This window comes from Leuciscus leuciscus (assembly GCF_965113295.1).
Source record: "Leuciscus leuciscus genome assembly, chromosome: 4".
Taxonomy (NCBI): Eukaryota; Metazoa; Chordata; class Actinopteri; order Cypriniformes; family Leuciscidae; genus Leuciscus; species Leuciscus leuciscus.
This window is the reverse complement of record NC_138728.1, coordinates 33,006,926-33,030,295: the sequence shown is the minus strand read 5'-3', so window position 1 is coordinate 33,030,295 and position 23,370 is coordinate 33,006,926. Positions and strand designations below refer to the sequence as shown.

The window sequence follows — 23,370 nt, the reverse complement described above, 5'->3', positions numbered from 1 at the left end:
TACAGCATTTTAGCACAAAATTCAAAATGGCCGACAGTCAAAATGGCCGATATGGCAAAATTGGATATCAGTCGACTCGGCATGTCGCCCTGAATCTATCAAGACCAATTTTATGATTTTTGGACAAACTGTTCAGAAGTTATAAGCAAAAATAGCCATTTTTCATATCTCCGGACCAGTAGGTGGCGCTGCGCCGAAACGCAGCATGTAGCCTCAGGTCATGCTTGTGAGTACATGTACCAAGATTGGTCTGAATACGATAAACCGTTGCGGAGATACAGCCTTACGACTGTTTTTGCTAAAGCTACGTAAAATGTATTCGTGCGTTTATCGAAAACGGTTTGACGAATCAACAAGATTTTAATAACTTTTTGTCACCCCTGCCTGAAGATGATCCGATTCAATTTTCGTGCAAATCGGACAAACCGTCTAGGACGAGTTCGAAAAAGTACCTTTTTAGGAAAATTCAAAATGGCGGCCATATTTTAATGACGGAAAATGATGATATAGGGTGCAATCGAATCGTCATGAGCTCAGGAATCAGAGGAAAAAAGAAGTTTGTTGATTGGCCTTACGGTTCAAAAGTTATTAGCAAAATAATAGTGAAATTTTGGACAAGTGGTGGCGCTAGAGGGAATGACTTAGAAACACCAAAATTGGTGTATTTAATGTTGGGACTGTCCTCTATCAGAATGTCAAACCAAAACAACTTTCCCGCAATCGGTTCTATGGGCTGCCATAGACTCCAAGAGCGGAAGAAGAATAATAATAATAATAATTAAAGCTGCAAGCAGCATTTAGCGGGGCCAAGCACAATCAGATGACAACACATGCCAACATTGCTGAAAGTGTCAGAGCAACTGCAACAATGAGCAATTAAAGACATTAAAGAGGATTTTAGGCAAAATGCCTGAAAATTCATAGAAACAGTCAATAAAAATATGATTTAATGCATTATCACTTTTGACCAATAGGTGGCGCAGTTACAAAACTGATGTGATGTAGTCAGAGTGAAGTGACAATGACACATACAAAGTTTGGTGTCAATATGTCAAGGCATTGCAGAGATAAAGCCTGAATAGTGCTTTTAGCATCATGCCTCATCTTTGCTGCTGCGCTATACGAAAACGGTTTCGTCAATCGAGACGAAATCGATAACTTTTAGTCGGCACGGTCTGGAGATGATACGATTCGATTTTGGTGAAAATCGGACAAACGGTGTAGGAGGAGTTCGAAAATGTATGTTTTGAATGAAAATCAAGATGGCGGACAGGAAGTTAGGCCAAATAAGGAAAACTTAGATTCTATGTTCTCGGCTTGACCCAAGGAATCTATTAATACCAGTGGCATTTCAATGGGCAGATTTATTCAAAAGTTATTAGCATTTTTAGAAGTTTTGTTATAACTTTTGACCAAAAGGTGGCGCTGTCTTGAAATATGTTGGGTACTTTCAGGAAATGGTGCTGAAGGCACTTTCTGAGTTTCATTAAATAACACCAATGCATTTGTTTAGTATAGCATTTTATTTCACAAAACTGTATTGAAGTCAATGGGAATTTCATGTTTTGTTCTATTATAGCGCCACCAAGAGGCTCAGTCACACCATTTTTTTTACGTGTCCTCAGAGTGAGCCCATACATATGTGTGTCAATTTTGGTGAAAATATCTCAATTCGCTTCGGAGTTATAGACATTTATATGAAAAAACACGTAAAAAATGACTGACACATGACTTTGATTGAATTTTACTACCCCTTACTATCAATATTTTCGCATTTGGGCATTGGCGTATAGCTATCGACCTATGTTTCCAAACTTCTGACGGTGGTTTCGTCTCGATCAGACTAGCGGTTTCGCAGATATAGCCAAATGTTTTTTAAGCGCTAAATCACAACGCTACACAAACCGTAAGGCGAAACCTAGCATGTTTGGTATCGTAGGACTCGGCAAGGATTCAGGAGTCTAATTAGATGAGTCTCGTGAAAATAAGTCGACCACACCCAAAGTTATAAGCATTTGAATAAAAAGATTAACCACTAGGTGGCGCTGTTTCGAAACTTCTCAGGCTCCTTCAGGACATCGTGCTGATGACCCATACCAAGTTTCGTAACAATCCGTTCATGCGTTCTTAAAATACAGCATTTTAGCACAAAATTCTAAATGGCCGACAGTCAAAATGGCCGATATGGTAAAATTGGATATCAGTCGACTCGGCATTTTGCCCTGAATCTAACAAGACCAATTTTATGATTTTTGGACAAACTGTTCAGAAGTTATAAGCAAAAATAGCCATTTTTCATATCTCTGGACCAGTAGGTGGCGCTGCGCCGAAACGCAGCATGTAGCCTCAGGTCATGCTTGTGATGACATGTACCAAGTTTGGTCTGAATACGATAAAGCGTTGCGAAGATACAGCCTTACGACTGTTTTCGCAAGCGCTACGTAAAATTTGTTCGAGCGTTTATTGAAAACGGTTTGACAAATCAACTAGAGTTTAATAACTTTTGGTCAGCACTGCCTGAAGATGATCTGGTTCAATTTTCGTGCAAATCGGACAAACTGTCTAGGACGAGTTCGAAAAAGTAGGTTTTGAGAATAATTCAAAATGGCGGCCATGTTTTTATGACGGAAAATGACGTCATAGGATGCAATCGAATCGGCATGAGCTCAGGAATCAGAGGAAAAAAGAAGTTTGTTGATTGGCCTTACGGTTCAAAAGTTATTAGCAAAACAAAAGTGAAATTTTGGACAGGTGGTGGCGCTAGAGGGAATGACTTAGAAACACCAAAATTGGTGTATTTAATGTTGGGAATGTCCTCTATCAGAATGTCAAACCAAAACAACTTTCCCGCAATCGGTTCTATGGGCTGCCATAGACTCCAAGAGCGGAAGAAGAATAATAATAATAAGAACGCGAACGAAAACAATAGGTGCCCGCACCTTCGGTGCTTGGCCCCTAATAATAATAATAATAAGAACGGGAACAGATACAATAGGTGCCTCCGCACCTTCGGTGCTTGGCCCCTAATAATAATAATAAGAACGCGAACGAAAACAATAGGTGCCCGCACCTTCGGTGCTTGGCCCCTAAATATAGCTGCAAGCAGCAATTACCGGGGCCAAGCAGAATAAGACGACAAGACATGCCAAAATGTCTGAAAGTGTCAGACCAACTGCAACAATGAGCAATTAAAGACATTTAAAGAGGATTTTAGACGAAATGGCTGAAAAATCATAGAAACAGTCAATAAAAATATGATTTAATGCATTATCACTTTTGACCAATAGGTGGCGCAGTTACAAAACTGATGTGATGTGGTCAGAGTGAAGTGACAATGACACATACAAAGTTTGGTGTCAATATGTCAAGGCATTGCAGAGATAAAGCCTGAATAGTGCTATTAGCATCATGCCTCAACTTTGCTGCTGCGCTATACGAAAACGGTTTGGTCTACCCACACGAAATCCATAACTTTGAGTCGGCACAGTCTGGAGATGATACGATTCGATTTTGGTGAAAATCGGACAAACGGTCTAGGAGGAGTTCGAAAAAGTAGGTTTTGAATGAAAATCAAGATGGCGGACAGGAAGTTTGGCCAAATAAGGTAAACTTGGTATCTATGTTCTCGGCTTGACCCAAGGAATCTATTAAGACCAGTGGCATTTCAGTAGCCAGATTTATTCAAAAGTTATTAGCCTTTTTGTAAATGTTGTTATAAGTTTTGACCACTAGGTGGCGCTGTTTCGAAATATTTTGAATACCTTTAGGGGATGATGCTGATGGCACATTCTGAGTTTTGTAATATTACACTAATGCATTTGTTTAGTATAGCACTTTATTTCACAAAACTGTATTGAAGTCAATGGGAATTTCATGTTTTGTTCTATTATAGCGCCACCAAGAGGCTCAGTCCCACAATTTTTTTTATGTGTCCTCAGAGTGAGCCCATACATATGTGTGTCGATTTTGGTGAAAATATCTCAATTCGCTTCAGAGTTATAGACATTTATATGAAAAAACACGTAAAAAATGACTGACACATGACTTTGATTGGAATTTACTACCCCTAAACATCAATATTTTCGCATTTGGGCATTGACGTATAGCTATCGACCTATGTTTTCAAACTTCTGACGGTGGTTTCGTCTCGATCGGACAAACGGTTTCGAAGATATAGCCAAATGTTTTTTAAGCGCTAAATCACAACGCTACACAAACCGTGAGGCGAAACCTAGCATGTTTGGTATCGTTGGACTCGGCAAGGATTCAGGAGTCTAATGAGATGAGTTTGGTGAAAATAAGTCAACCACACCCAAAGTTATAAGCATTTGAAAAAAAAAAATCACCACTAGGTGGCGCTGTTTCGAAACTTCTCACGCTCCTTCAGAACATCGTGCTGATGACCCATACCAAGTTTCGTAACAATCTGTTCATGCGTTCTTAAAATACAGCATTTTAGCACAAAATTCAAAATGGCCGACAGTCAAAATGGCCGATATGGTAAAATTTGATATCAGTCGACTCGGCATGTTGACCTGAATCTAACGAGACCAATTTTATGATTTTTGGACAAACCATTCAGAAGTTATAAGCAAAAATAGCCATTTTTCATATCTCCGGACCAGTAGGTGGCGCTGCGCCGAAACGCAGCATGTAGCCTCAGGTCATGCTTGTGATGACATGTACCAATTTTGGTCTGAATCCGATAAAGCGTTGCGGAGATACAGCCCTACGACTGTTTTCGCAAGCGCTATGTAAAATGTGTTCGAGCGTTATTCAAAAACGGTTTGACGAATCAATTTGAATTCCATAACTTTTTGTCAGCACTGCCTGAAGATGATCTGGTTCAATTTTCGTGCAAATCGGACAAACCGTCTAGGACGAGTTCGAAAAAGTAGCTTTTTCAGCACATTCAAAATGGCGACCATATTTATAAGCCGGAAAATGACGTCATAGGGTGCAATCGAATCGGCATGAGCTCAGGAATCAGAGGAAAAAAGAATTTTGTTGATTGGCCTTACGCTTCAAAAGTTATTAGCATAATAAAAGTGAAACTTTGGACAGGTGGTGGCGCTAGAGGGAATGACTTAGAAACACCAAAATTGGTGTATTTAATGTTGAGACGGTCCTCTATCAGAATGTCAAACCAAAACAACTTTCCCGCAATCGGTTCTATGGGCTGCCATAGACTCCCATGGCGGAAGAATAATAATAATAAATATAGCTGCAAGCAGCCATTACCGGGGCCAAGCAGAATAAGACGACAAGACATGGCTGAAAGTGTCAGATCAACTGCAACAATGAGCAATTAAAGACATTTAAAGAGGATTTTAGGCGAAATGGCTGAAAAATCATAGAAAGAGTAATTAAAAATATGATTTAATTGATTGTCACTTTTGACCATTAGGTGGCGCTGTCTCAAAATATTTTGGGTACCTTCAGGGGATGGTGCTGATGGCACATTCTGAGTTTCGTAATATTACACCAATGCATTTGTTCAGTATAGCATTTTATTTCACAAAACTGTATTGAAGTCAATGGGAATTTCATGTTTTGTTCTGTTATAGCGCCACCAAGAGGCTCAGTCCCACAATTTTTTGTACGTGTCCTCAGAGTGAGCCCATACATATGTGTGTCAATTTTGGTGAAAATATCTCAATTCGCTTCGGAGTTATAGACATTTATATGAAAAAACACGAAAAAAATGACTGACACATGACTTTGATTGGAAATTAGTACCCCTAAACATCAATATTTTCGCATTTGGGCATTGGTGTATAGCTATCGACCTATGTTTCCAAACTTCTGACGGTGGTTTCGTCTCGATCGGACTAGCGGTTTCAAAGATATAGCCAAATGTTTTTTAAGCGCTAAATCACAACGCTACACAAACCGTAAGGCGAAACCTAGCATGTTTGGTATCGTAGGACTCGGCAACGATTCAGGAGTCTAAAAAGATGAGTTTCGTGAAAATAAGTTGACCACACCCAAAGTTATAAGCATTTGGAAAAAAAAATTCACCACTAGGTGGCGCTGTTTCGAAACTTCTCAGGCTCATTCAGGGCATTGTGCTGATGACCCATACCACGTTTCGTAACAATCCGTTCATGCAGTCATAAAATACAGAATTTTAGCACAAAATTCAAAATGGCCGACAGCCAAAATGACCGATATGGTCAAATTGGACATCAGTCGACTCGGCATGTTGCCCTGAATCTAACGAGACCAATTTTATGATTTTTGGACAAACTGTTCAGAAGTTATAAGCAAAAATAGCCATTTTTCATATCTCCGGACCAGTAGGTGGCGCTGCGCCGAAACACAGCATGTAGCCTCAGGTCATGCTTGTGAGTACAAGTACCAAGTTTGGTCTGAATACGATAAACCGTTGCGGAGATACGGCCTTACGACCGTTTTTGCTAGCGCTACGTAAAATGTATTCGTGCGTTTATCGAAAACGGTTTGACGAATCAATTTGAATTCCATAACTTTTTGTCAGCACTACCTGAAGATGATCTGGTTCAATTTTCGTGCAAATCGGACAAACCGTCTAGGACGAGTTCGAAAAAGTAGGTTTTTAGAAAAATTCAAAATGGCGGCCATATTTTAATGACGTAAAATGACGTCATAGGGTGCAATCGAATTGCCATGAGCTCAGAAATCAGAGGAAAAAAGAATTTTGTTGATTGGCCTTACGCTTCAAAAGTTATTAGCATAATAAAAGTGAAACTTTGGACAGGTGGTGGCGCTAGAGGGAGTGACTTAGAAACACCAAAATTGGTGTATTTAATGTTGGGACTGTCCTCTATCAGAATGTCAAACCAAAACAACTTTCCCGCAATCGGTTCTATGGGCTGCCATAGACTCCCATGGCGGAAGAAGAATAATAATAATAATTAAAGCTGCAAGCAGCATTTAGCGGGGCCAAGCACAATCAGATGACAAGACATGCCAACATGGCTGAAAGTGTCAGACCAACTGCAACAATGATCAATTAAAGACATTAAAGAGGATTTTAGGCAAAATGCCTGAAAATTCATAGAAACAGTAAATAAAAATGATTTAAGGCATTATCACTTTCGACCAATAGGTGGCGCAGTTACAAAACTGATGTGATGTGGTCAGAGTGAAGTGACAATGACACATACAAAATTTGGTGTCAATATGTCAAGGCATTGCAGAGATAAAGCCTGAATAGTGTTTTTAGCATCATGCCTCAACTTTGCTGCTGCGCTATACGAAAACGGTTTCGTCAATCGAGACGAAATCGATAACTTTTAGTCGGCACGGTCTGGAGATGATACGATTCGATTTTGGTGAAAATCGGACAAACGGTGTAGGAGGAGTTCGAAAATGTATGTTTTGAATGAAAATCAAGATGGCGGACAGGAAGTTAGGCCAAATAAGGAAAACTTGGTTTCTATGTTCTCGGCTTGACCCAAGGAATCTATTAATACCAGTGGCATTTCAATGGGCAGATTTATTCAAAAGTTATTAGCATTTTTAGAAGTTTTGTTATAACTTTTGACCAAAAGGTGGCGCTGTCTTGAAATATGTTGGGTACTTTCAGGAAATGGTGCTGAAGGCACTTTCTGAGTTTCATTAAATAACACCAATGCATTTGTTTTGTATAGCATTTTATTTCACAAAACTGTATTGAAGTCAATGGGAATTTCATGTTTTGTTCTATTATAGCGCCACCAAGAGGCTCAGTCACACCATTTTTTTTACGTGTCCTCAGAGTGAGCCCATACATATCTGTGTCAATTTTGGTGAAAATATCTCAATTCGCTTCGGAGTTATAGACATTTATATGAAAAAACACGTAAAAAATGACTGACACATGACTTTGATTGAATTTTACTACCCCTTACTATCAATATTTTCGCATTTGGGCATCGGCATATAGCTATCGACCTATGTTTCCAAACTTCTGACGGTGGTTTCGTCTCGATCGGACAAATGGTTTCGAAGATATAGCCAAATGTTTTTTAAGCGCTAAATCACAACGCTACACAAACCGTAAGGCGAAACCTAGAATGTTTGGTATCGTTGGACTCGGCAACGATTCAGGAGTCTAATGAGATGAGTTTCGTGAAAATAAGTCGATCACTCCCAAAGTTATAAGCATTTGAAAAAAAAAATTCACCACTAGGTGGCACTGTTTCGAAACTTCTCACACTCCTTCAGGACATAGTGTTGATGACCCATACCAAGTTTCGTAACAATCCGTTCATGCGTTGTTAAAATACAGCATTTTAGCACAAAATTCAAAATGGCCGACAGTCAAAATGGCCGATATGGCAAAATTGGATATCAGTCGACTCGGCATGTCGCCCTGAATCTATCAAGACCAATTTTATGATTTTTGGACAAACTGTTCAGAAGTTATAAGCAAAAATAGCCATTTTTCATATCTCCGGACCAGTAGGTGGCGCTGCGCCGAAACGCAGCATGTAGCCTCAGGTCATGCTTGTGAGTACATGTACCAAGATTGGTCTGAATACGATAAACCGTTGCGGAGATACAGCCTTACGACTGTTTTTGCTAGCGCTACGTAAAATGTATTCGTGCGTTTATCGAAAACGGTTTGACGAATCAACAAGATTTTAATAACTTTTTGTCACCCCTGCCTGAAGATGATCCGATTCAATTTTCGTGCAAATCGGACAAACCGTCTAGGACGAGTTCGAAAAAGTACCTTTTTAGGAAAATTCAAAATGGCGGCCATGTTTTTATGACGGAAAATGATGATATAGGGTGCAATCGAATCGGCATGAGCTCAGGAATCAGAGGAAAAAAGAAGTTTGTTGATTGGCCTTACGGTTCAAAAGTTATTAGCAAAGTAAAAGTGAAACTTTGGACAGGTGGTGGCGCTAGAGGGAATGACTTAGACACACCAAAATTGGTGTATTTAATTTTGGGACTGTCCTCTATCAGAATGTCAAACCAAAACAACTTTCCCGCAATCGGTTCTATGGGCTGCCATAGACTCCCAGAGTGGAAGAAGAATAATAATAATAATAATAATAATAATAATAATAATAAGAACGGGAACAGATACAATAGGTGCCCGCACCTTCGGTGCTTGGCCCCTAATAAGAACGGGAACAGATACAATAGGTGCCTCCGCACCTTCGGTGCTTGGCCCCTAAATATAGCTGCAAGCAGCCATTACCGGGGCCAAGCAGAATAAGACGACAAGACATGGCTGAAAGTGACAGATCAACTGCAACAATGAGCAATTAAAGACATTTAAAGAGGATTTTAGGCGAAATGGCTGAAAAATCATAGAAAGAGTAATTAAAAATATGATTTAATTGATTGTCACTTTTGACCACTAGGTGGCGCTGTTTCGAAATATTTTGAATACCTTTAGGGGATGATGCTGATGGCACATTCTGAGTTTTGTAATATTACACTAATGCATTTGTTTAGTATAGCACTTTATTTCACAAAACTGTATTGAAGTCAATGGGAATTTCATGTTTTGTTCTATTATAGCGCCACCAAGAGGCTCAGTCCCACAATTTTTTTTATGTGTCCTCAGAGTGAGCCCATACATATGTGTGTCGATTTTGGTGAAAATATCTCAATTCGCTTCAGAGTTATAGACATTTATATGAAAAAACACGTAAAAAATGACTGACACATGACTTTGATTGGAATTTACTACCCCTAAACATCAATATTTTCGCATTTGGGCATTGGCGTATAGCTATCGACCTATGTTTCCAAACTTCTGACGGTGGTTTCGTCTCGATCGGACAAACGGTTTCGAAGATATAGCCAAATGTTTTTTAAGCGCTAAATCACAACGCTACACAAACCGTGAAGCGAAACCTAGCATGTTTGGCATCGTTGGACTCGGCAAGGATTCAGGAGTCTAATGAGATGAGTTTGGTGAAAATAAGTCAACCACACCCAAAGTTATAAGCATTTGAAAAAAAAAATTCACCACTAGGTGGCGCTGTTTCGAAACTTCTCACGCTCCTTCAGAACATCGTGCTGATGACCCATACCAAGTTTCGTAACAATCCGTTCATGCGTTCTTAAAATACAGCATTTTAGCACAAAATTCAAAATGGCCGACAGTCAAAATGGCCGATATGGTAAAATTTTATATCAGTCGACTCGGCATGTTGACCTGAATCTAACGAGACCATTTTTATGATTTTTGGACAAACCATTCAGAAGTTATAAGCAAAAATAGCCATTTTTCATATCTCCGGACCAGTAGGTGGCGCTGCGCCGAAACGCAGCATGTAGCCTCAGGTCATGCTTGTGATGACATGTACCAATTTTGGTCTGAATCCGATAAAGCGTTGCGGAGATACAGCCCTACGACTGTTTTCGCAAGCGCTACGTAAAATGTGTTCGAGCGTTATTCGAAAACGGTTTGACGAATCAATTTGAATTCCATAACTTTTGGTCAGCACTGCCTGAAGATGATCTGGTTCAATTTTCGTGCAAATCGGACAAACCGTCTAGGACGAGTTCGAAAAAGTAGCTTTGTCAGCACATTCAAAATGGCGGCCATATTTATAAGCCAGAAAATGACGTCATAGGGTGCAATCGAATCGTCATGAGCTCAGGAATCAGAGGAAAAAAGAATGTTGTTGATTGGCCAAATGGTTCAAAAGTTATTAGCATAATAAAAGTGAAACTTTGGACAGTTGGTGGCGCTAGAGGGATTGGTTTTAAGACACCAAATTTGCTATGGTGACTTTTCAGATGGTCATCTACCAGTGTGCCAAATTTCATAACTTTCCCGCAAGCGGTTCTATGGGCTGCCATAGACGCCTAGTCGGAAGAAATAACAGAATAATAATAATAAATATAGCTGCAAGCAGCAATTATCGGGGCCAAGCGCAAGCAGATGACAGGATATGCCAACATGGCTGAAGGTGTCAGACCAACTGCAACAATGAGCAATTAAAGACATTTAGAGAGGATTTTAGGCGAAATGGCTGAAAAATCATATAAAAAGTAATTCAGAATATGATTTAATGGATTATCACTTTCGACCAATAGGTGGAGCAGTTACAAAACTGATGTGATGTGGTCAGAGTTAAGTGACAATGACATATACAAAGTTTGGTGTCAATATTTCAAGGGATTTCAGAGATAAAGCCTGAATAGTGCTTTTGGCATCATGCCTCAACTTTGCTGCTGCGCTATACGAAAACGGTTTCGTCTATCGACACGAAATCCATAACTTTTAGTCGGCACAGTCTGGAGATGATACGATTCGATTTTGGTGAAAATCGGACAAACGGTCTAGGAGGAGTTCGAAAAAGTAGGTTTTGAATGAAAATCAAGATGGCGGACAGGAAGTTTGGCCAAATACGAAAAACTTGGTATCTATGTTCTCGGCTTGACCCAGGGAATCTATTAAGACCAGTGGCATTTCAATAGCCAGATTTATTCAAAAGTTATTAGCCTTTTTGGAAATTTTGTTATAACTTTTGACCACTAGGTGGCGCTGTCTCGAAATATTTTGGGTACCTTCAGGGGATGGAGCTGATGGCACATTCTGAGTTTCGTAATATTACACCAATGCATTTGTTTAGTATAGCATTTTATTTCACAAAACTGTATTGAAGTCAATGGGAATTTCATGTTTTGTTCTGTTATAGCGCCACCAAGAGGCTCAGTCACACCATTTTTTTTATGTGTCCTCAGAGTGAGCCCATACATATGTGTGTCAATTTTGGTGAAGATATCTCAATTCGCTTCGGAGTTATAGACATTTATATGAAAAAACACGTAAAAAATGACTGACACATGACTTTGATTGGAATTTACTACCCCTAAACATCAATATTTTCGCATTTGGGCATTTGCGTATAGCTATCGACCTATGTTTCCAAACTTCTGACGGTGGTTTCGTCTCGATCGGACAAACGGTTTCAAAGATATAGCCAAATGTTTTTTAAGCGCTAAATCACAACGCTACACAAACCATAAGGCGAAACCTAACATGTTTGGTATCGTGGGACTCGGCAACGATTCAGGACTCTAATGAGATGAGTCTCGTGAAAATAAGTCGACCACACCCAAAGTTATAAGCATTTGGGAAAAAAAATTCACCACTAGGTGGTGCTGTTTCGAAACTTCTCAGGTTCCTTCAGGACATCGTGATGATGACCAATACCAAGTTTCGTAACAATTCGTTCATGCGTTCATAAAATACAGCATTTTAGCACAAAATTCAAAATGGCTGACAGTCAAAATGGCCGATATGGTCAAATTGGATATCAGTCGAATCGGCATGTTGCCCTGAATCTAACGAGACCAATTGTATGATTTTTGGACAAACTGTTCAAAAGCTATATGAGTCATTCTATAATTAGGGGTACATGTCAGGTCCATGGACTCTATTATAATTTTTTTTTTAAATCATGAACATTTCACTTCAATCAATGATCACTTTTATATCAAGGGACATTTCTTATTCATTTAATACAAAAATCCAACAGATACCCATCTTTTATCTTGCAAAAATAGCATATTCTATACTGGAAGTTGCTGTTTTTGTGCTGTCCGATTTGGTAAATATGAGGTTTTGCTCTTCAGATTAGCTCTAGAATGCATGTTTCTGTATATATTTCTTATAAATATTGTCCAAAATAATCATTAACTTGTGAGAAAGGTGTTTAAAAAAATATTTTGCTCATGCATCTACATTAAATCACCCATTTTGTGTATGTCAGAGAAATCAGTGTCAACTGTGTTACTCCCTATAAAACCCCCTATAAATCAGCAATGATTTGTTCCAAAGTCACATGTCCAACATCACTGTGATGCAATTCCTTTTTTGGAGGGAAATGTGAAGACAGTGTGGTAATTCATAACTTCTCCTCTTCAATATATTATCTATATTATTGTCTGCGCATAGAATAGATTCATTGACCGTCAACTGTGTTATCAACATGTTCTGGTGAACTTGCGTCACATGTTATATTTATAAATGTGTAGAGAAAGAATATAAAAACATAAGTTAATCAAGGTCATCTACTAACTAGTCCAAGGCCAGCATTTTGCACAAGGCCCTAAAATGGCCGAAATGTCAACCGTGTTACCCGTCAACTGTGTTACCTATCAACTGACAATGTTGACAATTCAGTTTCAATTTATGCTCACACTACATTATATGGAAATTACATTTACATTACACAAAATTACAAATTGCCTAAAACCATGATTTGCATTACAATGGATAAACTTAACTGATCTCATCACGGCCACACTTTCTATGAACTCAGTATCCATAACATAATATATTCACATTTGTCAAGGGTTATAAACCATTCAGAATTACTCATGATTGACTTAAACCTACATTTGTTGAATAAAAAGAAAGTTATCATCTTAAAGGAAGTTTTCTCTTTTCCTTCTAATGTGTCCTGTCAACAGTGTTACTTCTGTCAACTGTGTTACTTTCTCTGTCAACTGTGTTAAGTGTGGTTTTTATGTCATAAATCTTTTAAATGTGAACTAAACCGTCAGAAAACTAGATAGGGATATCTCTGGAAATGGAAATCTTGGGTAAGGATGATGAATAATACTAAATTCAGCAAACTGTGAATTTATGTTGAAGAAAAGTTTCATCCTTCATGACATCATCCCACAACGACCATTATGAAGCCCCCAATTCATATTTACAAATCAGTTAGACAGATAACCTCAAAAACTCTAGTGAATAGACTAAAAAACTTTCAAACAAATGTGTTATCAAACATGTGTTACTTCATTCATGTTTCATTTGACACAGCATTTGTCCGTAACACAGTTGACAAAATAATGAATCAAATGTTAATTTTCATTAACATATAAAAAAAAAATCATTAGAGCTTAAGCTTGCCAAATAACTAATTTAGCACATTAAGGACATATATTATTTAACCACCTAGTTTATTGCTCAAAAAAGAATACTGATTTCCTGACTTTTTGGCTGACATGAAATGTACCCCTAAATATAGAATGACCCATATGCAAAAATAGCCATTTTCCATATCTCCGGACCAGTAGGTGGCGCTGCGCCGAAACACAGCATGTAGCCTCAGGTCATGCCTGTGATGACATGTACCAAGTTTGGTCTGAATACGATAAACCGTTGCGGAGATAGAGCCCTACGACTGTTTTTGCAGGCTCTACATAAAATTAGTTTGAGCGTTTTTCGAAAATGGTTTAACGAATCAATTTGAATTCCATAACTTTTGGTCAGCACTGCCTGAAGATGATCTGGTTCAATTTTTGTGCAAATCGGACAAACCGTCTAGGACGAGTTCGAAAAAGTAGCTTTTAAGGACAATTCAAAATGGCGGCCATATTGTTATGACGAAAATGACGTCATAGGGTGCAATCGAATTGGCATGAGCTCAGGAATAAGAGAAAAAAAGAATTTTGTTGATTGGACTTACGCTTCAAAAGTTATTACCAAAATAAAAGTGAAACTTTGGACAGGTGGTGGCGCTAGAGGGAATGACTTAGAAACACCAAAATTGGTGTATTTAATGTTGGGACTGTCCTCTATCAGAATGTCAAACCAAAACAACTTTCCCGCAATCGGTTCTATGGGCTGCCATAGACTCCCAGTTGGAAGAAGGAAGAATAATAATAATAGGAACGGGAACGGATACAATAGGTGCCTACGCACCTTCGGTGCTTGGCCCCTAATAATAATAAGAACCGGAACAAATACAATAGGTGCCTCCGCACCTTCGGTGCTTGGCCCCTAATAATTAAAGCTGCAAGCAGCATTTAGCGGGGCCAAGCACAATCAGATGACAAGACATGCCAACATTGCTGAAAGTGTCAGACCAACTGCAACAATGAGCAATTAAAGACATTAAAGAGGATTTTAGGCAAAATGCCTGAAAATTCATAGAAACAGTAAATAAAAATACGATTTAATGCATTATCACTTTCGACCAAGAGGTGGCGCAGTTACAAAACTGATGTGATGTGGTCAGAGTGAAGTGACAATGACACATACAAAGTTTGGTGTCAATATGTCAAGGCATTGCAGAGATAAAGCCTGAATAGTGCTTTTAGCATCATGCCTCAACTTTGCTGTTGCGCTACACGAAAACGGTTTCGTCAATCGAGACGAAATCGATAACTTTTAGTCGGCACGGTCTGGAGATGATACGATTCGATTTTGGTGAAAATCGGACAAACGGTGTAGGAGGAGTTCGAAAATGTATGTTTTGAATGAAAATCAAGATGGCGGACAGGAAGTTAGGCCAAATAAGGAAAACTATGGCTGCGTTCCAAACCGCATACTTCCCTACTATTTAGTATGGGAAAAAGAGTAGGCGAGCGAAAAAGTATGTATGAATCCAAAAGAGTAGGCGAGAATTACCTGGGTGACGTACTAATTATCGCGAGATTCGGACTTAAGTGCGTTCGAATATGCCTACTTTCCTACTATATAGTAGGCGAAAACAGTACGTGAAGGAAGCAGTACGTTCGAAACATCAGTATTCATAAAAGAGTAGGCGAGAAGTTCCCGGATGGCTTACTGCTTCCGCCCAGATTTTTGAGTGCTGATCCGTGGATACTCTTCTATCCCAGGAGGCCACGCGAGAGGATACGTCATAAAAAAGAAGAAGAAGGATAGGTCATACTCGAACGTGACGGAAAGGATGACGGACGAGACTGTTTTCAAATGTGAGTATTAAAACAAATGATCGCATGTGTTGAACTGCTGTACAGTAAACTGTTGAATTGTTGAAGATGTAAAGACGCTATATTTGTGATTTTGCTGTAAATCACATTTTATTATGTAGCTAACAGAGGAGCTCCAGCAAGGACACATACGTCACCAAAGTGGATTTGCATACATTTTAAACCGTATACATCTTAAATACAATTACTAAATGTCTATTTAATATCTGGCAAGAAAATCTTCTATAAGAATTGCAGATTACTACGTCTAATAGATATGAAATAGGCATCTGAGTGATGTGTGCTATTATGTAGAACAAATCTATAACTAAACATAAGTTATCTATTTTATTTGTCCATTACTGTTGATAAATTGAGGAACATTTATGTTGGATAAAAAGTTAAAACAACCTCAACATGTAAATGTAGTGTTGAGTTCATAAATCACAGAGGTAATGTGAATCTCGTCTGGATGTTACAGGGACAGATGAACAGTGTGTTTATCCGGTGGAGAGTGGCTCATGAAGCTGAATGCTGCCATCAAAGGCTTTGTGACATTACAGAAATGAATAAATATTTAAATCTTAAGTTGTAGTTTATTTTAATTATTGTAATTTCAAACAGAGCTATTACAGCACTTTTCTGATTCTTGATTTCTGTGCATTTGCTGCAGATCTTTTGTGGTGGAGCAGGACCTGCAAAGAAAGATGATGGCGACATTTGTGGAAAAAAAGCGTTTTTGTCTTCTAAATAATACTGAAATCAAATGACATTGTGCGGTTAAATGACTGCTTTTGTGTTATGTTTGTGCATTTTTGTAGGATCTGAAATGTCAGCAGGCTGGTGTGAGCACTGAGGATGAGGAGCCCAGAGCTGAATCCTGGAGATGGTGCCATGGACGAGAGCCTCCATCACTCCACCAGCCCTTACGAGACCCTCCATCACTCCACCTGCCCTTATTGCCTCAGATTGTGAAGCACAACACATCACGCAACAACCTCCGACACAAAGGCACGGCTCACCTCTGGCGGTCAGCTGATTCATCAGAATAAAGCCGCAGAATGGGAACCGCTGTGTTGAGATGGCAGAAGGATGTGGGGTTCAGCGCCTGTAGCCTATATACATACATGATTGTAGTTTGAATAAAGCTTTGTTTCATGTGTTGACTTGTATATGCATTCTTTGACTAATTTATTACGGTAATATTTCTCATTGTTGTCAGTAAATAAAATATAATTATTTAATTAATGCTTTATTTATTGTTTGAATGAAAATGTAGATATGTTCACGTACACATCTAGAGTGTATTCATACATAGCTATTTCAAATGACATACATTACATTTAGTTTGTTTTATTGAATTATATCATTTTCAGTAAAAAGTAATATAATTAATTGGTCAGCACAAGTTGTTATTGTATGTTTTGGGGTGGGATAGCAATGCAATTCATTCTGGGGTAAAATTAATTTTTAATAATGATACTTAGCCTAAATTTTTCGAGTATAAAATCAACAGTTTTCTCCAAAGGCGAATCTTCACACAGCTGCCCAACGTCTCCTTTGTGCAGACATTACAAACGCTGAGGAAAACCGTCCTAGGTAGGGCTGTCCAGTTACTGATGTTATCAGGTATATATATATATATGCATGTATATATATATATATATATATATATATATATATATATATATATATATATATATATATATATATATATATATCTCATGGGTTTGCAAACATAATATGAGATTTTATACACAAGAAAAAGTAACCTATAAGGTTGAATATCTTAATACATATTTTCTTAATTAATGATATAATACATTTAAAAAATGCATTTTTTGTTATTTATAAGCCTGAGGGATGAAACGAGAGTTAAATTTAACAGGAAAAAGAGGAAAACAAAGCAGTAAGCCACTTTTGCTTATGGATGAAAATGTTTGGATATAAAATAAAGAAATCAACAACATAGTCAAGAGATGACAATTTTGGGATTTCGTTATAAAAATAAATATCGTTAAGGATAAAACGGTGGGTCACATTAGTAGGGTTAAATATAAGAACTTAAATCAACCCTAAATGTACTCACAAAATAAATGGGCAGCAGTTTCTTCAAAAAGACCACAAAATGAGCAAGTTTAATCAATATCAAGATATTTACAGATAGATGAATTAAACGTGTCGTTCAAATCTTTTAAGTTGTTGCGCGTGTGATAACGCGTCGTAGGTCACATGATAACGTCAACATGGCAGATGTCCGGTTCACATTCATACTCAACGAGATCTGGCTATAAAGTACCTACTCTTTTAGCGCTCGTTAAGTAAGTACTTATTGAAATTGAGTACCTACTCATTGAGTATGCGGTTTGGAACGCAGCCTCTGTTTCTATGTTCTCGGCTTGACCCAAGGAATCTATTAATACCAGTGGCATTTCAATGGGCAGATTTATTCAAAAGTTATTAGCATTTTTAGAAGTTTTGTTATAACTTTTGACCAAAAGGTGGCGCTGTCTTGAAATATGTTGGGTACTTTCAGGAAATGGTGCTGAAGGCACTTTCTGAGTTTCATTAAATAACACCAATGCATTTGTTTAGTATAGCATTTTATTTCACAAAACTGTATTGAAGTCAATGGGAATTTCATGTTTTGTTCTATTATAGCGCCACCAAGAGGCTCAGTCACACCATTTTTTTTAACCGTGTCCTCAGAGTGAGCCCATACATATCTCTGTCAATTTTGGTGAAAATATCTCAATTCGCTTCGGAGTTATAGACATTTATATGAAAAAACACGTAAAAAATGACTGACACATGACTTTGATTGAATTTTACTACCCCTTACTATCAATATTTTCGCATTTGGGCATTGGCGTATAGCTATCGACCTATGTTTCCAAACTTCTGACGGTGGTTTCGTCTCGATCAGACTAGCGGTTTCGCAGATATAGCCAAATGTTTTTTAAGCGCTAAATCACAACGCTACACAAACCGTAAGGCGAAACCTAGCATGTTTGGTATCGTAGGACTCGGCAAGGATTCAGGAGTCTAATTAGATGAGTCTCGTGAAAATAAGTCGACCACACCCAAAGTTATAAGCATTTGAATAAAAAGATTAACCACTAGGTGGCGCTGTTTCAAAACTTCTCAGGCTCCTTCAGGACATCGTGCTGATGACCCATACCAAGTTTCGTAACAATCCGTTCATGCGTTCTTAAAATACAGCATTTTAGCACAAAATTCAAAATGGCCGACAGTCAAAATGGCCGATACTGTAAAATTGGATATCAGTCGACTCGGCATTTTGCCCTGAATCTAACAAGACCAATTTTATGATTTTTGGACAAACTGTTCAGAAGTTATAAGCAAAAATAGCCATTTTTCATATCTCTGGACCAGTAGGTGGCGCTGCGCCGAAACGCAGCATGTAGCCTCAGGTCATGCTTGTGATGACATGTACCAAGTTTGGTCTGAATACGATAAAGCGTTGCGAAGATACAGCCTTACGACTGTTTTCGCAAGCGCTACGTAAAATTTGTTCGAGCGTTTATTGAAAACGGTTTGACAAATCAACTAGATTTTAATAACTTTTTGTCAGCACTGCCTGAAGATGATCTGGTTCAATTTTCGTGCAAATCGGAGAAACTGTCTAGGACGAGTTCGAAAAAGTAGGTTTTGAGAATAATTCAACATGGCGGCCATGTTTTTATGACGGAAAATGACGACATAGGGTGCAATCGAATCGGCATGAGCTCAGGAATCAGAGGAAATAAGAATTTTGTTGATTGGCCTTACGGTTCAAAAGTTATTAGCAAAACAAAAGTGAAATTTTGGACAGGTGGTGGCGCTAGAGGGAATGACTTAGACACACCAAAATTGGTGTATTTAATGTTGGGACTGTCCTCTATCAGAATGTCAAACCATTACAACTTTCCCGCAATCGGTTCTATGGGCTGCCATAGACTCCCAGAGTGGAAGAAGAATAATAATAAATATAGCTGCAAGCAGCCATTACCGGGGCCAAGCAGAATAAGACGACAAGACATGGCTGAAAGTGTCAGATCAACTGCAACAATGAGCAATTAAAGACATTTAAAGAGGATTTTAGGCGAAATGGCTGAAAAATCATAGAAAGAGTAATTAAAAATATGATTTAATTGATTGTCACTTTTGACCATTAGGTGGCGCTGTCTCAAAATATTTTGAATACCTTTAGGGGATGATGCTGATGGCACATTCTGAGTTTTGTAATATTACACTAATGCATTTGTTTAGTATAGCACTTTATTTCACAAAACTGTATTGAAGTCAATGGGAATTTCATGTTTTGTTCTATTATAGCGCCACCAAGAGGCTCAGTCCCACAATTTTTTTTTATGTGTCCTCAGAGTGAGCCCATACATATGTGTGTCGATTTTGGTGAAAATATCTCAATTCGCTTCAGAGTTATAGACATTTATATGAAAAAACACGTAAAAAATGACTGACACATGACTTTGATTGGAATTTACTACCCCTAAACATCAATATTTTCGCATTTGGGCATTGGCGTATAGCTATCGACCTATGTTTCCAAACTTCTGACGGTGGTTTCGTCTCGATCGGACAAACGGTTTCGAAGATATAGCCAAATGTTTTTTAAGCGCTAAATCACAACGCTACACAAACCGTGAGGCGAAACCTAGCATGTTTGGTATCGTTGGACTCGGCAAGGATTCAGGAGTCTAATGAGATGAGTTTGGTGAAAATAAGTCAACCACACCCAAAGTTATAAGCATTTGAAAAAAAAAATTCACCACTAGGTGGCGCTGTTTCGAAACTTCTCACGCTCCTTCAGAACATCGTGCTGATGACCCATACCAAGTTTCGTAACAATCCGTTCATGCGTTCTTAAAATACAGCATTTTAGCACAAAATTCAAAATGGCCGACAGTCAAAATGGCCGATATGGTAAAATTTTATATCAGTCGACTCGGCATGTTGACCTGAATCTAACGAGACCAATTTTATGATTTTTGGACAAACCATTCAGAAGTTATAAGCAAAAATAGCCATTTTTCATATCTCCGGACCAGTAGGTGGCGCTGCGCCGAAACGCAGCATGTAGCCTCAGGTCATGCTTGTGATGACATGTACCAATTTTGGTCTGAATCCGATAAAGCGTTGCGGAGATACAGCCCTACGACTGTTTTTGCAAGCGCTACGTAAAATGTGTTCGAGCGTTATTCGAAAACGGTTTGACGAATCAATTTGAATTCCATAACTTTTGGTCAGCACTGCCTGAAGATGATCTGGTTCAATTTTCGTGCAAATCGGACAAACCGTCTAGGACGAGTTCGAAAAAGTAGCTTTTTCAGCACATTCAAAATGGCGACCATATTTATAAGCCGGAAAATGACGTCATAGGGTGCAATCGAATCGGCATGAGCTCAGGAATCAGAGGAAAAAAGAATTTTGTTGATTGGCCTTACGCTTCAAAAGTTATTAGCATAATAAAAGTGAAACTTTGGACAGGTGGTGGCGCTAGAGGGAGTGACTTAGAAACACCAAAATTGGTGTATTTAATGTTGGGACTGTCCTCTATCAGAATGTCAAACCAAAACAACTTTCCCGCAATCGGTTCTATGGGCTGCCATAGACGCCCAGTCGGAAGAAGAAGAATAATAATAATAAATATAGCTGCAAGCAGCAATTACCGGGGCCAAGCGCAAGTAGATGACAGGATATGCCAACATGGCTGAAGGTGTCAGACCAACTGCAACAATGAGCAATTAAAGACATTTAAAGAGGATTTTAGACGAAATGGCTGAAAAATCATAGAAACAGTCAATAAAAATATGATTTAATGCATTATCACTTTCGACCAATAGGTGGCGCAGTTACAAAACTGATGTGATGTGGTCAGAGTGAAGTGACAATGACACATACAAAGTTTGGTGTCAATATTTCAAGGGATTGCAGAGATAAAGCCTGAATAGTGCTATTAGCATCATGCCTCAACTTTGCTGCTGCGCTATACGAAAACGGTTTGGTCTATCCACACGAAATCCATAACTTTTAGTCGGCACGGTCTGGAGATGATACGATTCGATTTTGGTGAAAATCGGACAAACGGTCTAGGAGGAGTTTGAAAAAGTAGGTTTTGAATGAAAATCAAGATGGCGGACAGGAAGTTTGGCCAAATAAGGTAAACTTGGTATCTATGTTCTCGGCTTGACCCAAGGAATCTATTAAGACCAGTGGCATTTCAGTAGCCAGATTTATTCAAAAGTTATTAGCCTTTTTGTTAATGTTGTTTTAACTTTTGACCACTAGGTGGCGCTGTTTCGAAACTTCTCACGCTCCTTCAGAACATCGTGCTGATGACCCATACCAAGTTTCGTAACAATCCGTTCATGCGTTCTTAAAATACAGCATTTTAGCACAAAATTCAAAATGGCCGACAGTCAAAATGGCCGATATGGTAAAATTTGATATCAGTCGACTCGGCATGTTGCCCTGAATCTAACGAGACCAATTTTATGATTTTTGGACAAATTGTTCAGAAGTTATAAGCAAAAATAGCCATTTTTCATATCTCCGGACCAGTAGGTGGCGCTGCGCCGAAACGCAGCATGTAGCCTCAGGTCATGCTTGTGATGACATGTACCAATTTTGGTCTGAATCCGATAAAGCGTTGCGGAGATACAGCCCTACGACTGTTTTCGCAAGCGCTACGTAAAATGTGTTCGAGCGTTATTCGAAAACGGTTTGACGAATCAATTTGAATTCCATAACTTTTTGTCAGCACTGCCTGAAGATGATCTGGTTCAATTTTCGTGCAAATCGGACAAACCGTCTAGGACGAGTTCGAAAAAGTAGCTTTTTCAGCACATTCAAAATGGCGGCCATATTTATAAGCCGGAAAATGACGTCATAGGGTGCAATCGAATCGTCATGAGCTCAGGAATCAGAGGAAAAAAGAATTTTGTTGATTGGCCAAACGGTTCAAAAGTTATTAGCAAAATAAAAGTGAAATTTTGGACAGGTGGTGGCGCTAGAGGGATTGGTTTTAAGACACCAAATTTGGCATGGTGACTTTTTGGACTGTCCTCTATCGTTGTGCCAAATTTCATAACTTTCCCGCAAGCGGTTCTATGGGCTGCCATAGACTCCCAGAGCGGAAGAAGAAGAAGAAGAATAATAATAATAATAATAATAAGAACCGGAACAAAAACAATAGGTGCCTCCGCACCTTCGGTGCTTGGCCCCTAATTAAAGCTGCAAGCAGCATTTAGCGGGGCCAAGCACAATCAGATGACAAGACATGCCAACATTGCTGAAAGTGTCAGACCAACTGCAACAATGAGCAATTAAAGACATTAAAGAGGATTTTAGGCAAAATGCCTTAAAATTCATAGAAACAGTAAATAAAAATGATTTAATGCATTATCACTTTCTACCAATAGGTGGCGCAGTTACAAAACTGATGTGATGTGGTCAGAGTGATGTGACAATGACACATACAAAGTTTGGTGTCAATATGTCAAGGCATTGCAGAGATAAAGCCTGAACAGTGCTTTTAGCATCATGCCTCAAATTTGCTGCTGCGCTATACGAAAACGGTTTCGTCAATCGAGACGAAATCGATAACTTTTAGTCGGCACGGTCTGGAGATGATACGATTTTGGTGAAAATCGGACAAACGGTGTAGGAGGA

The 23,370-nt window shown here is 38.7% G+C and overlaps 1 long non-coding RNA gene across 1 annotated transcript; it reads left to right on the top strand.

Moving 5' to 3' along the window:
* The first annotated feature begins 15,149 nt into the window (after window positions 1-15,149).
* Window positions 15,150-16,853, top strand: LOC309496209. Its single transcript, XR_014205061.1, has 2 exons — window positions 15,150-15,678; window positions 16,157-16,853. It is a non-coding gene; the product is annotated as an uncharacterized lncRNA (long non-coding RNA).
* The last annotated feature ends 6,517 nt before the right edge of the window (window positions 16,854-23,370 follow it).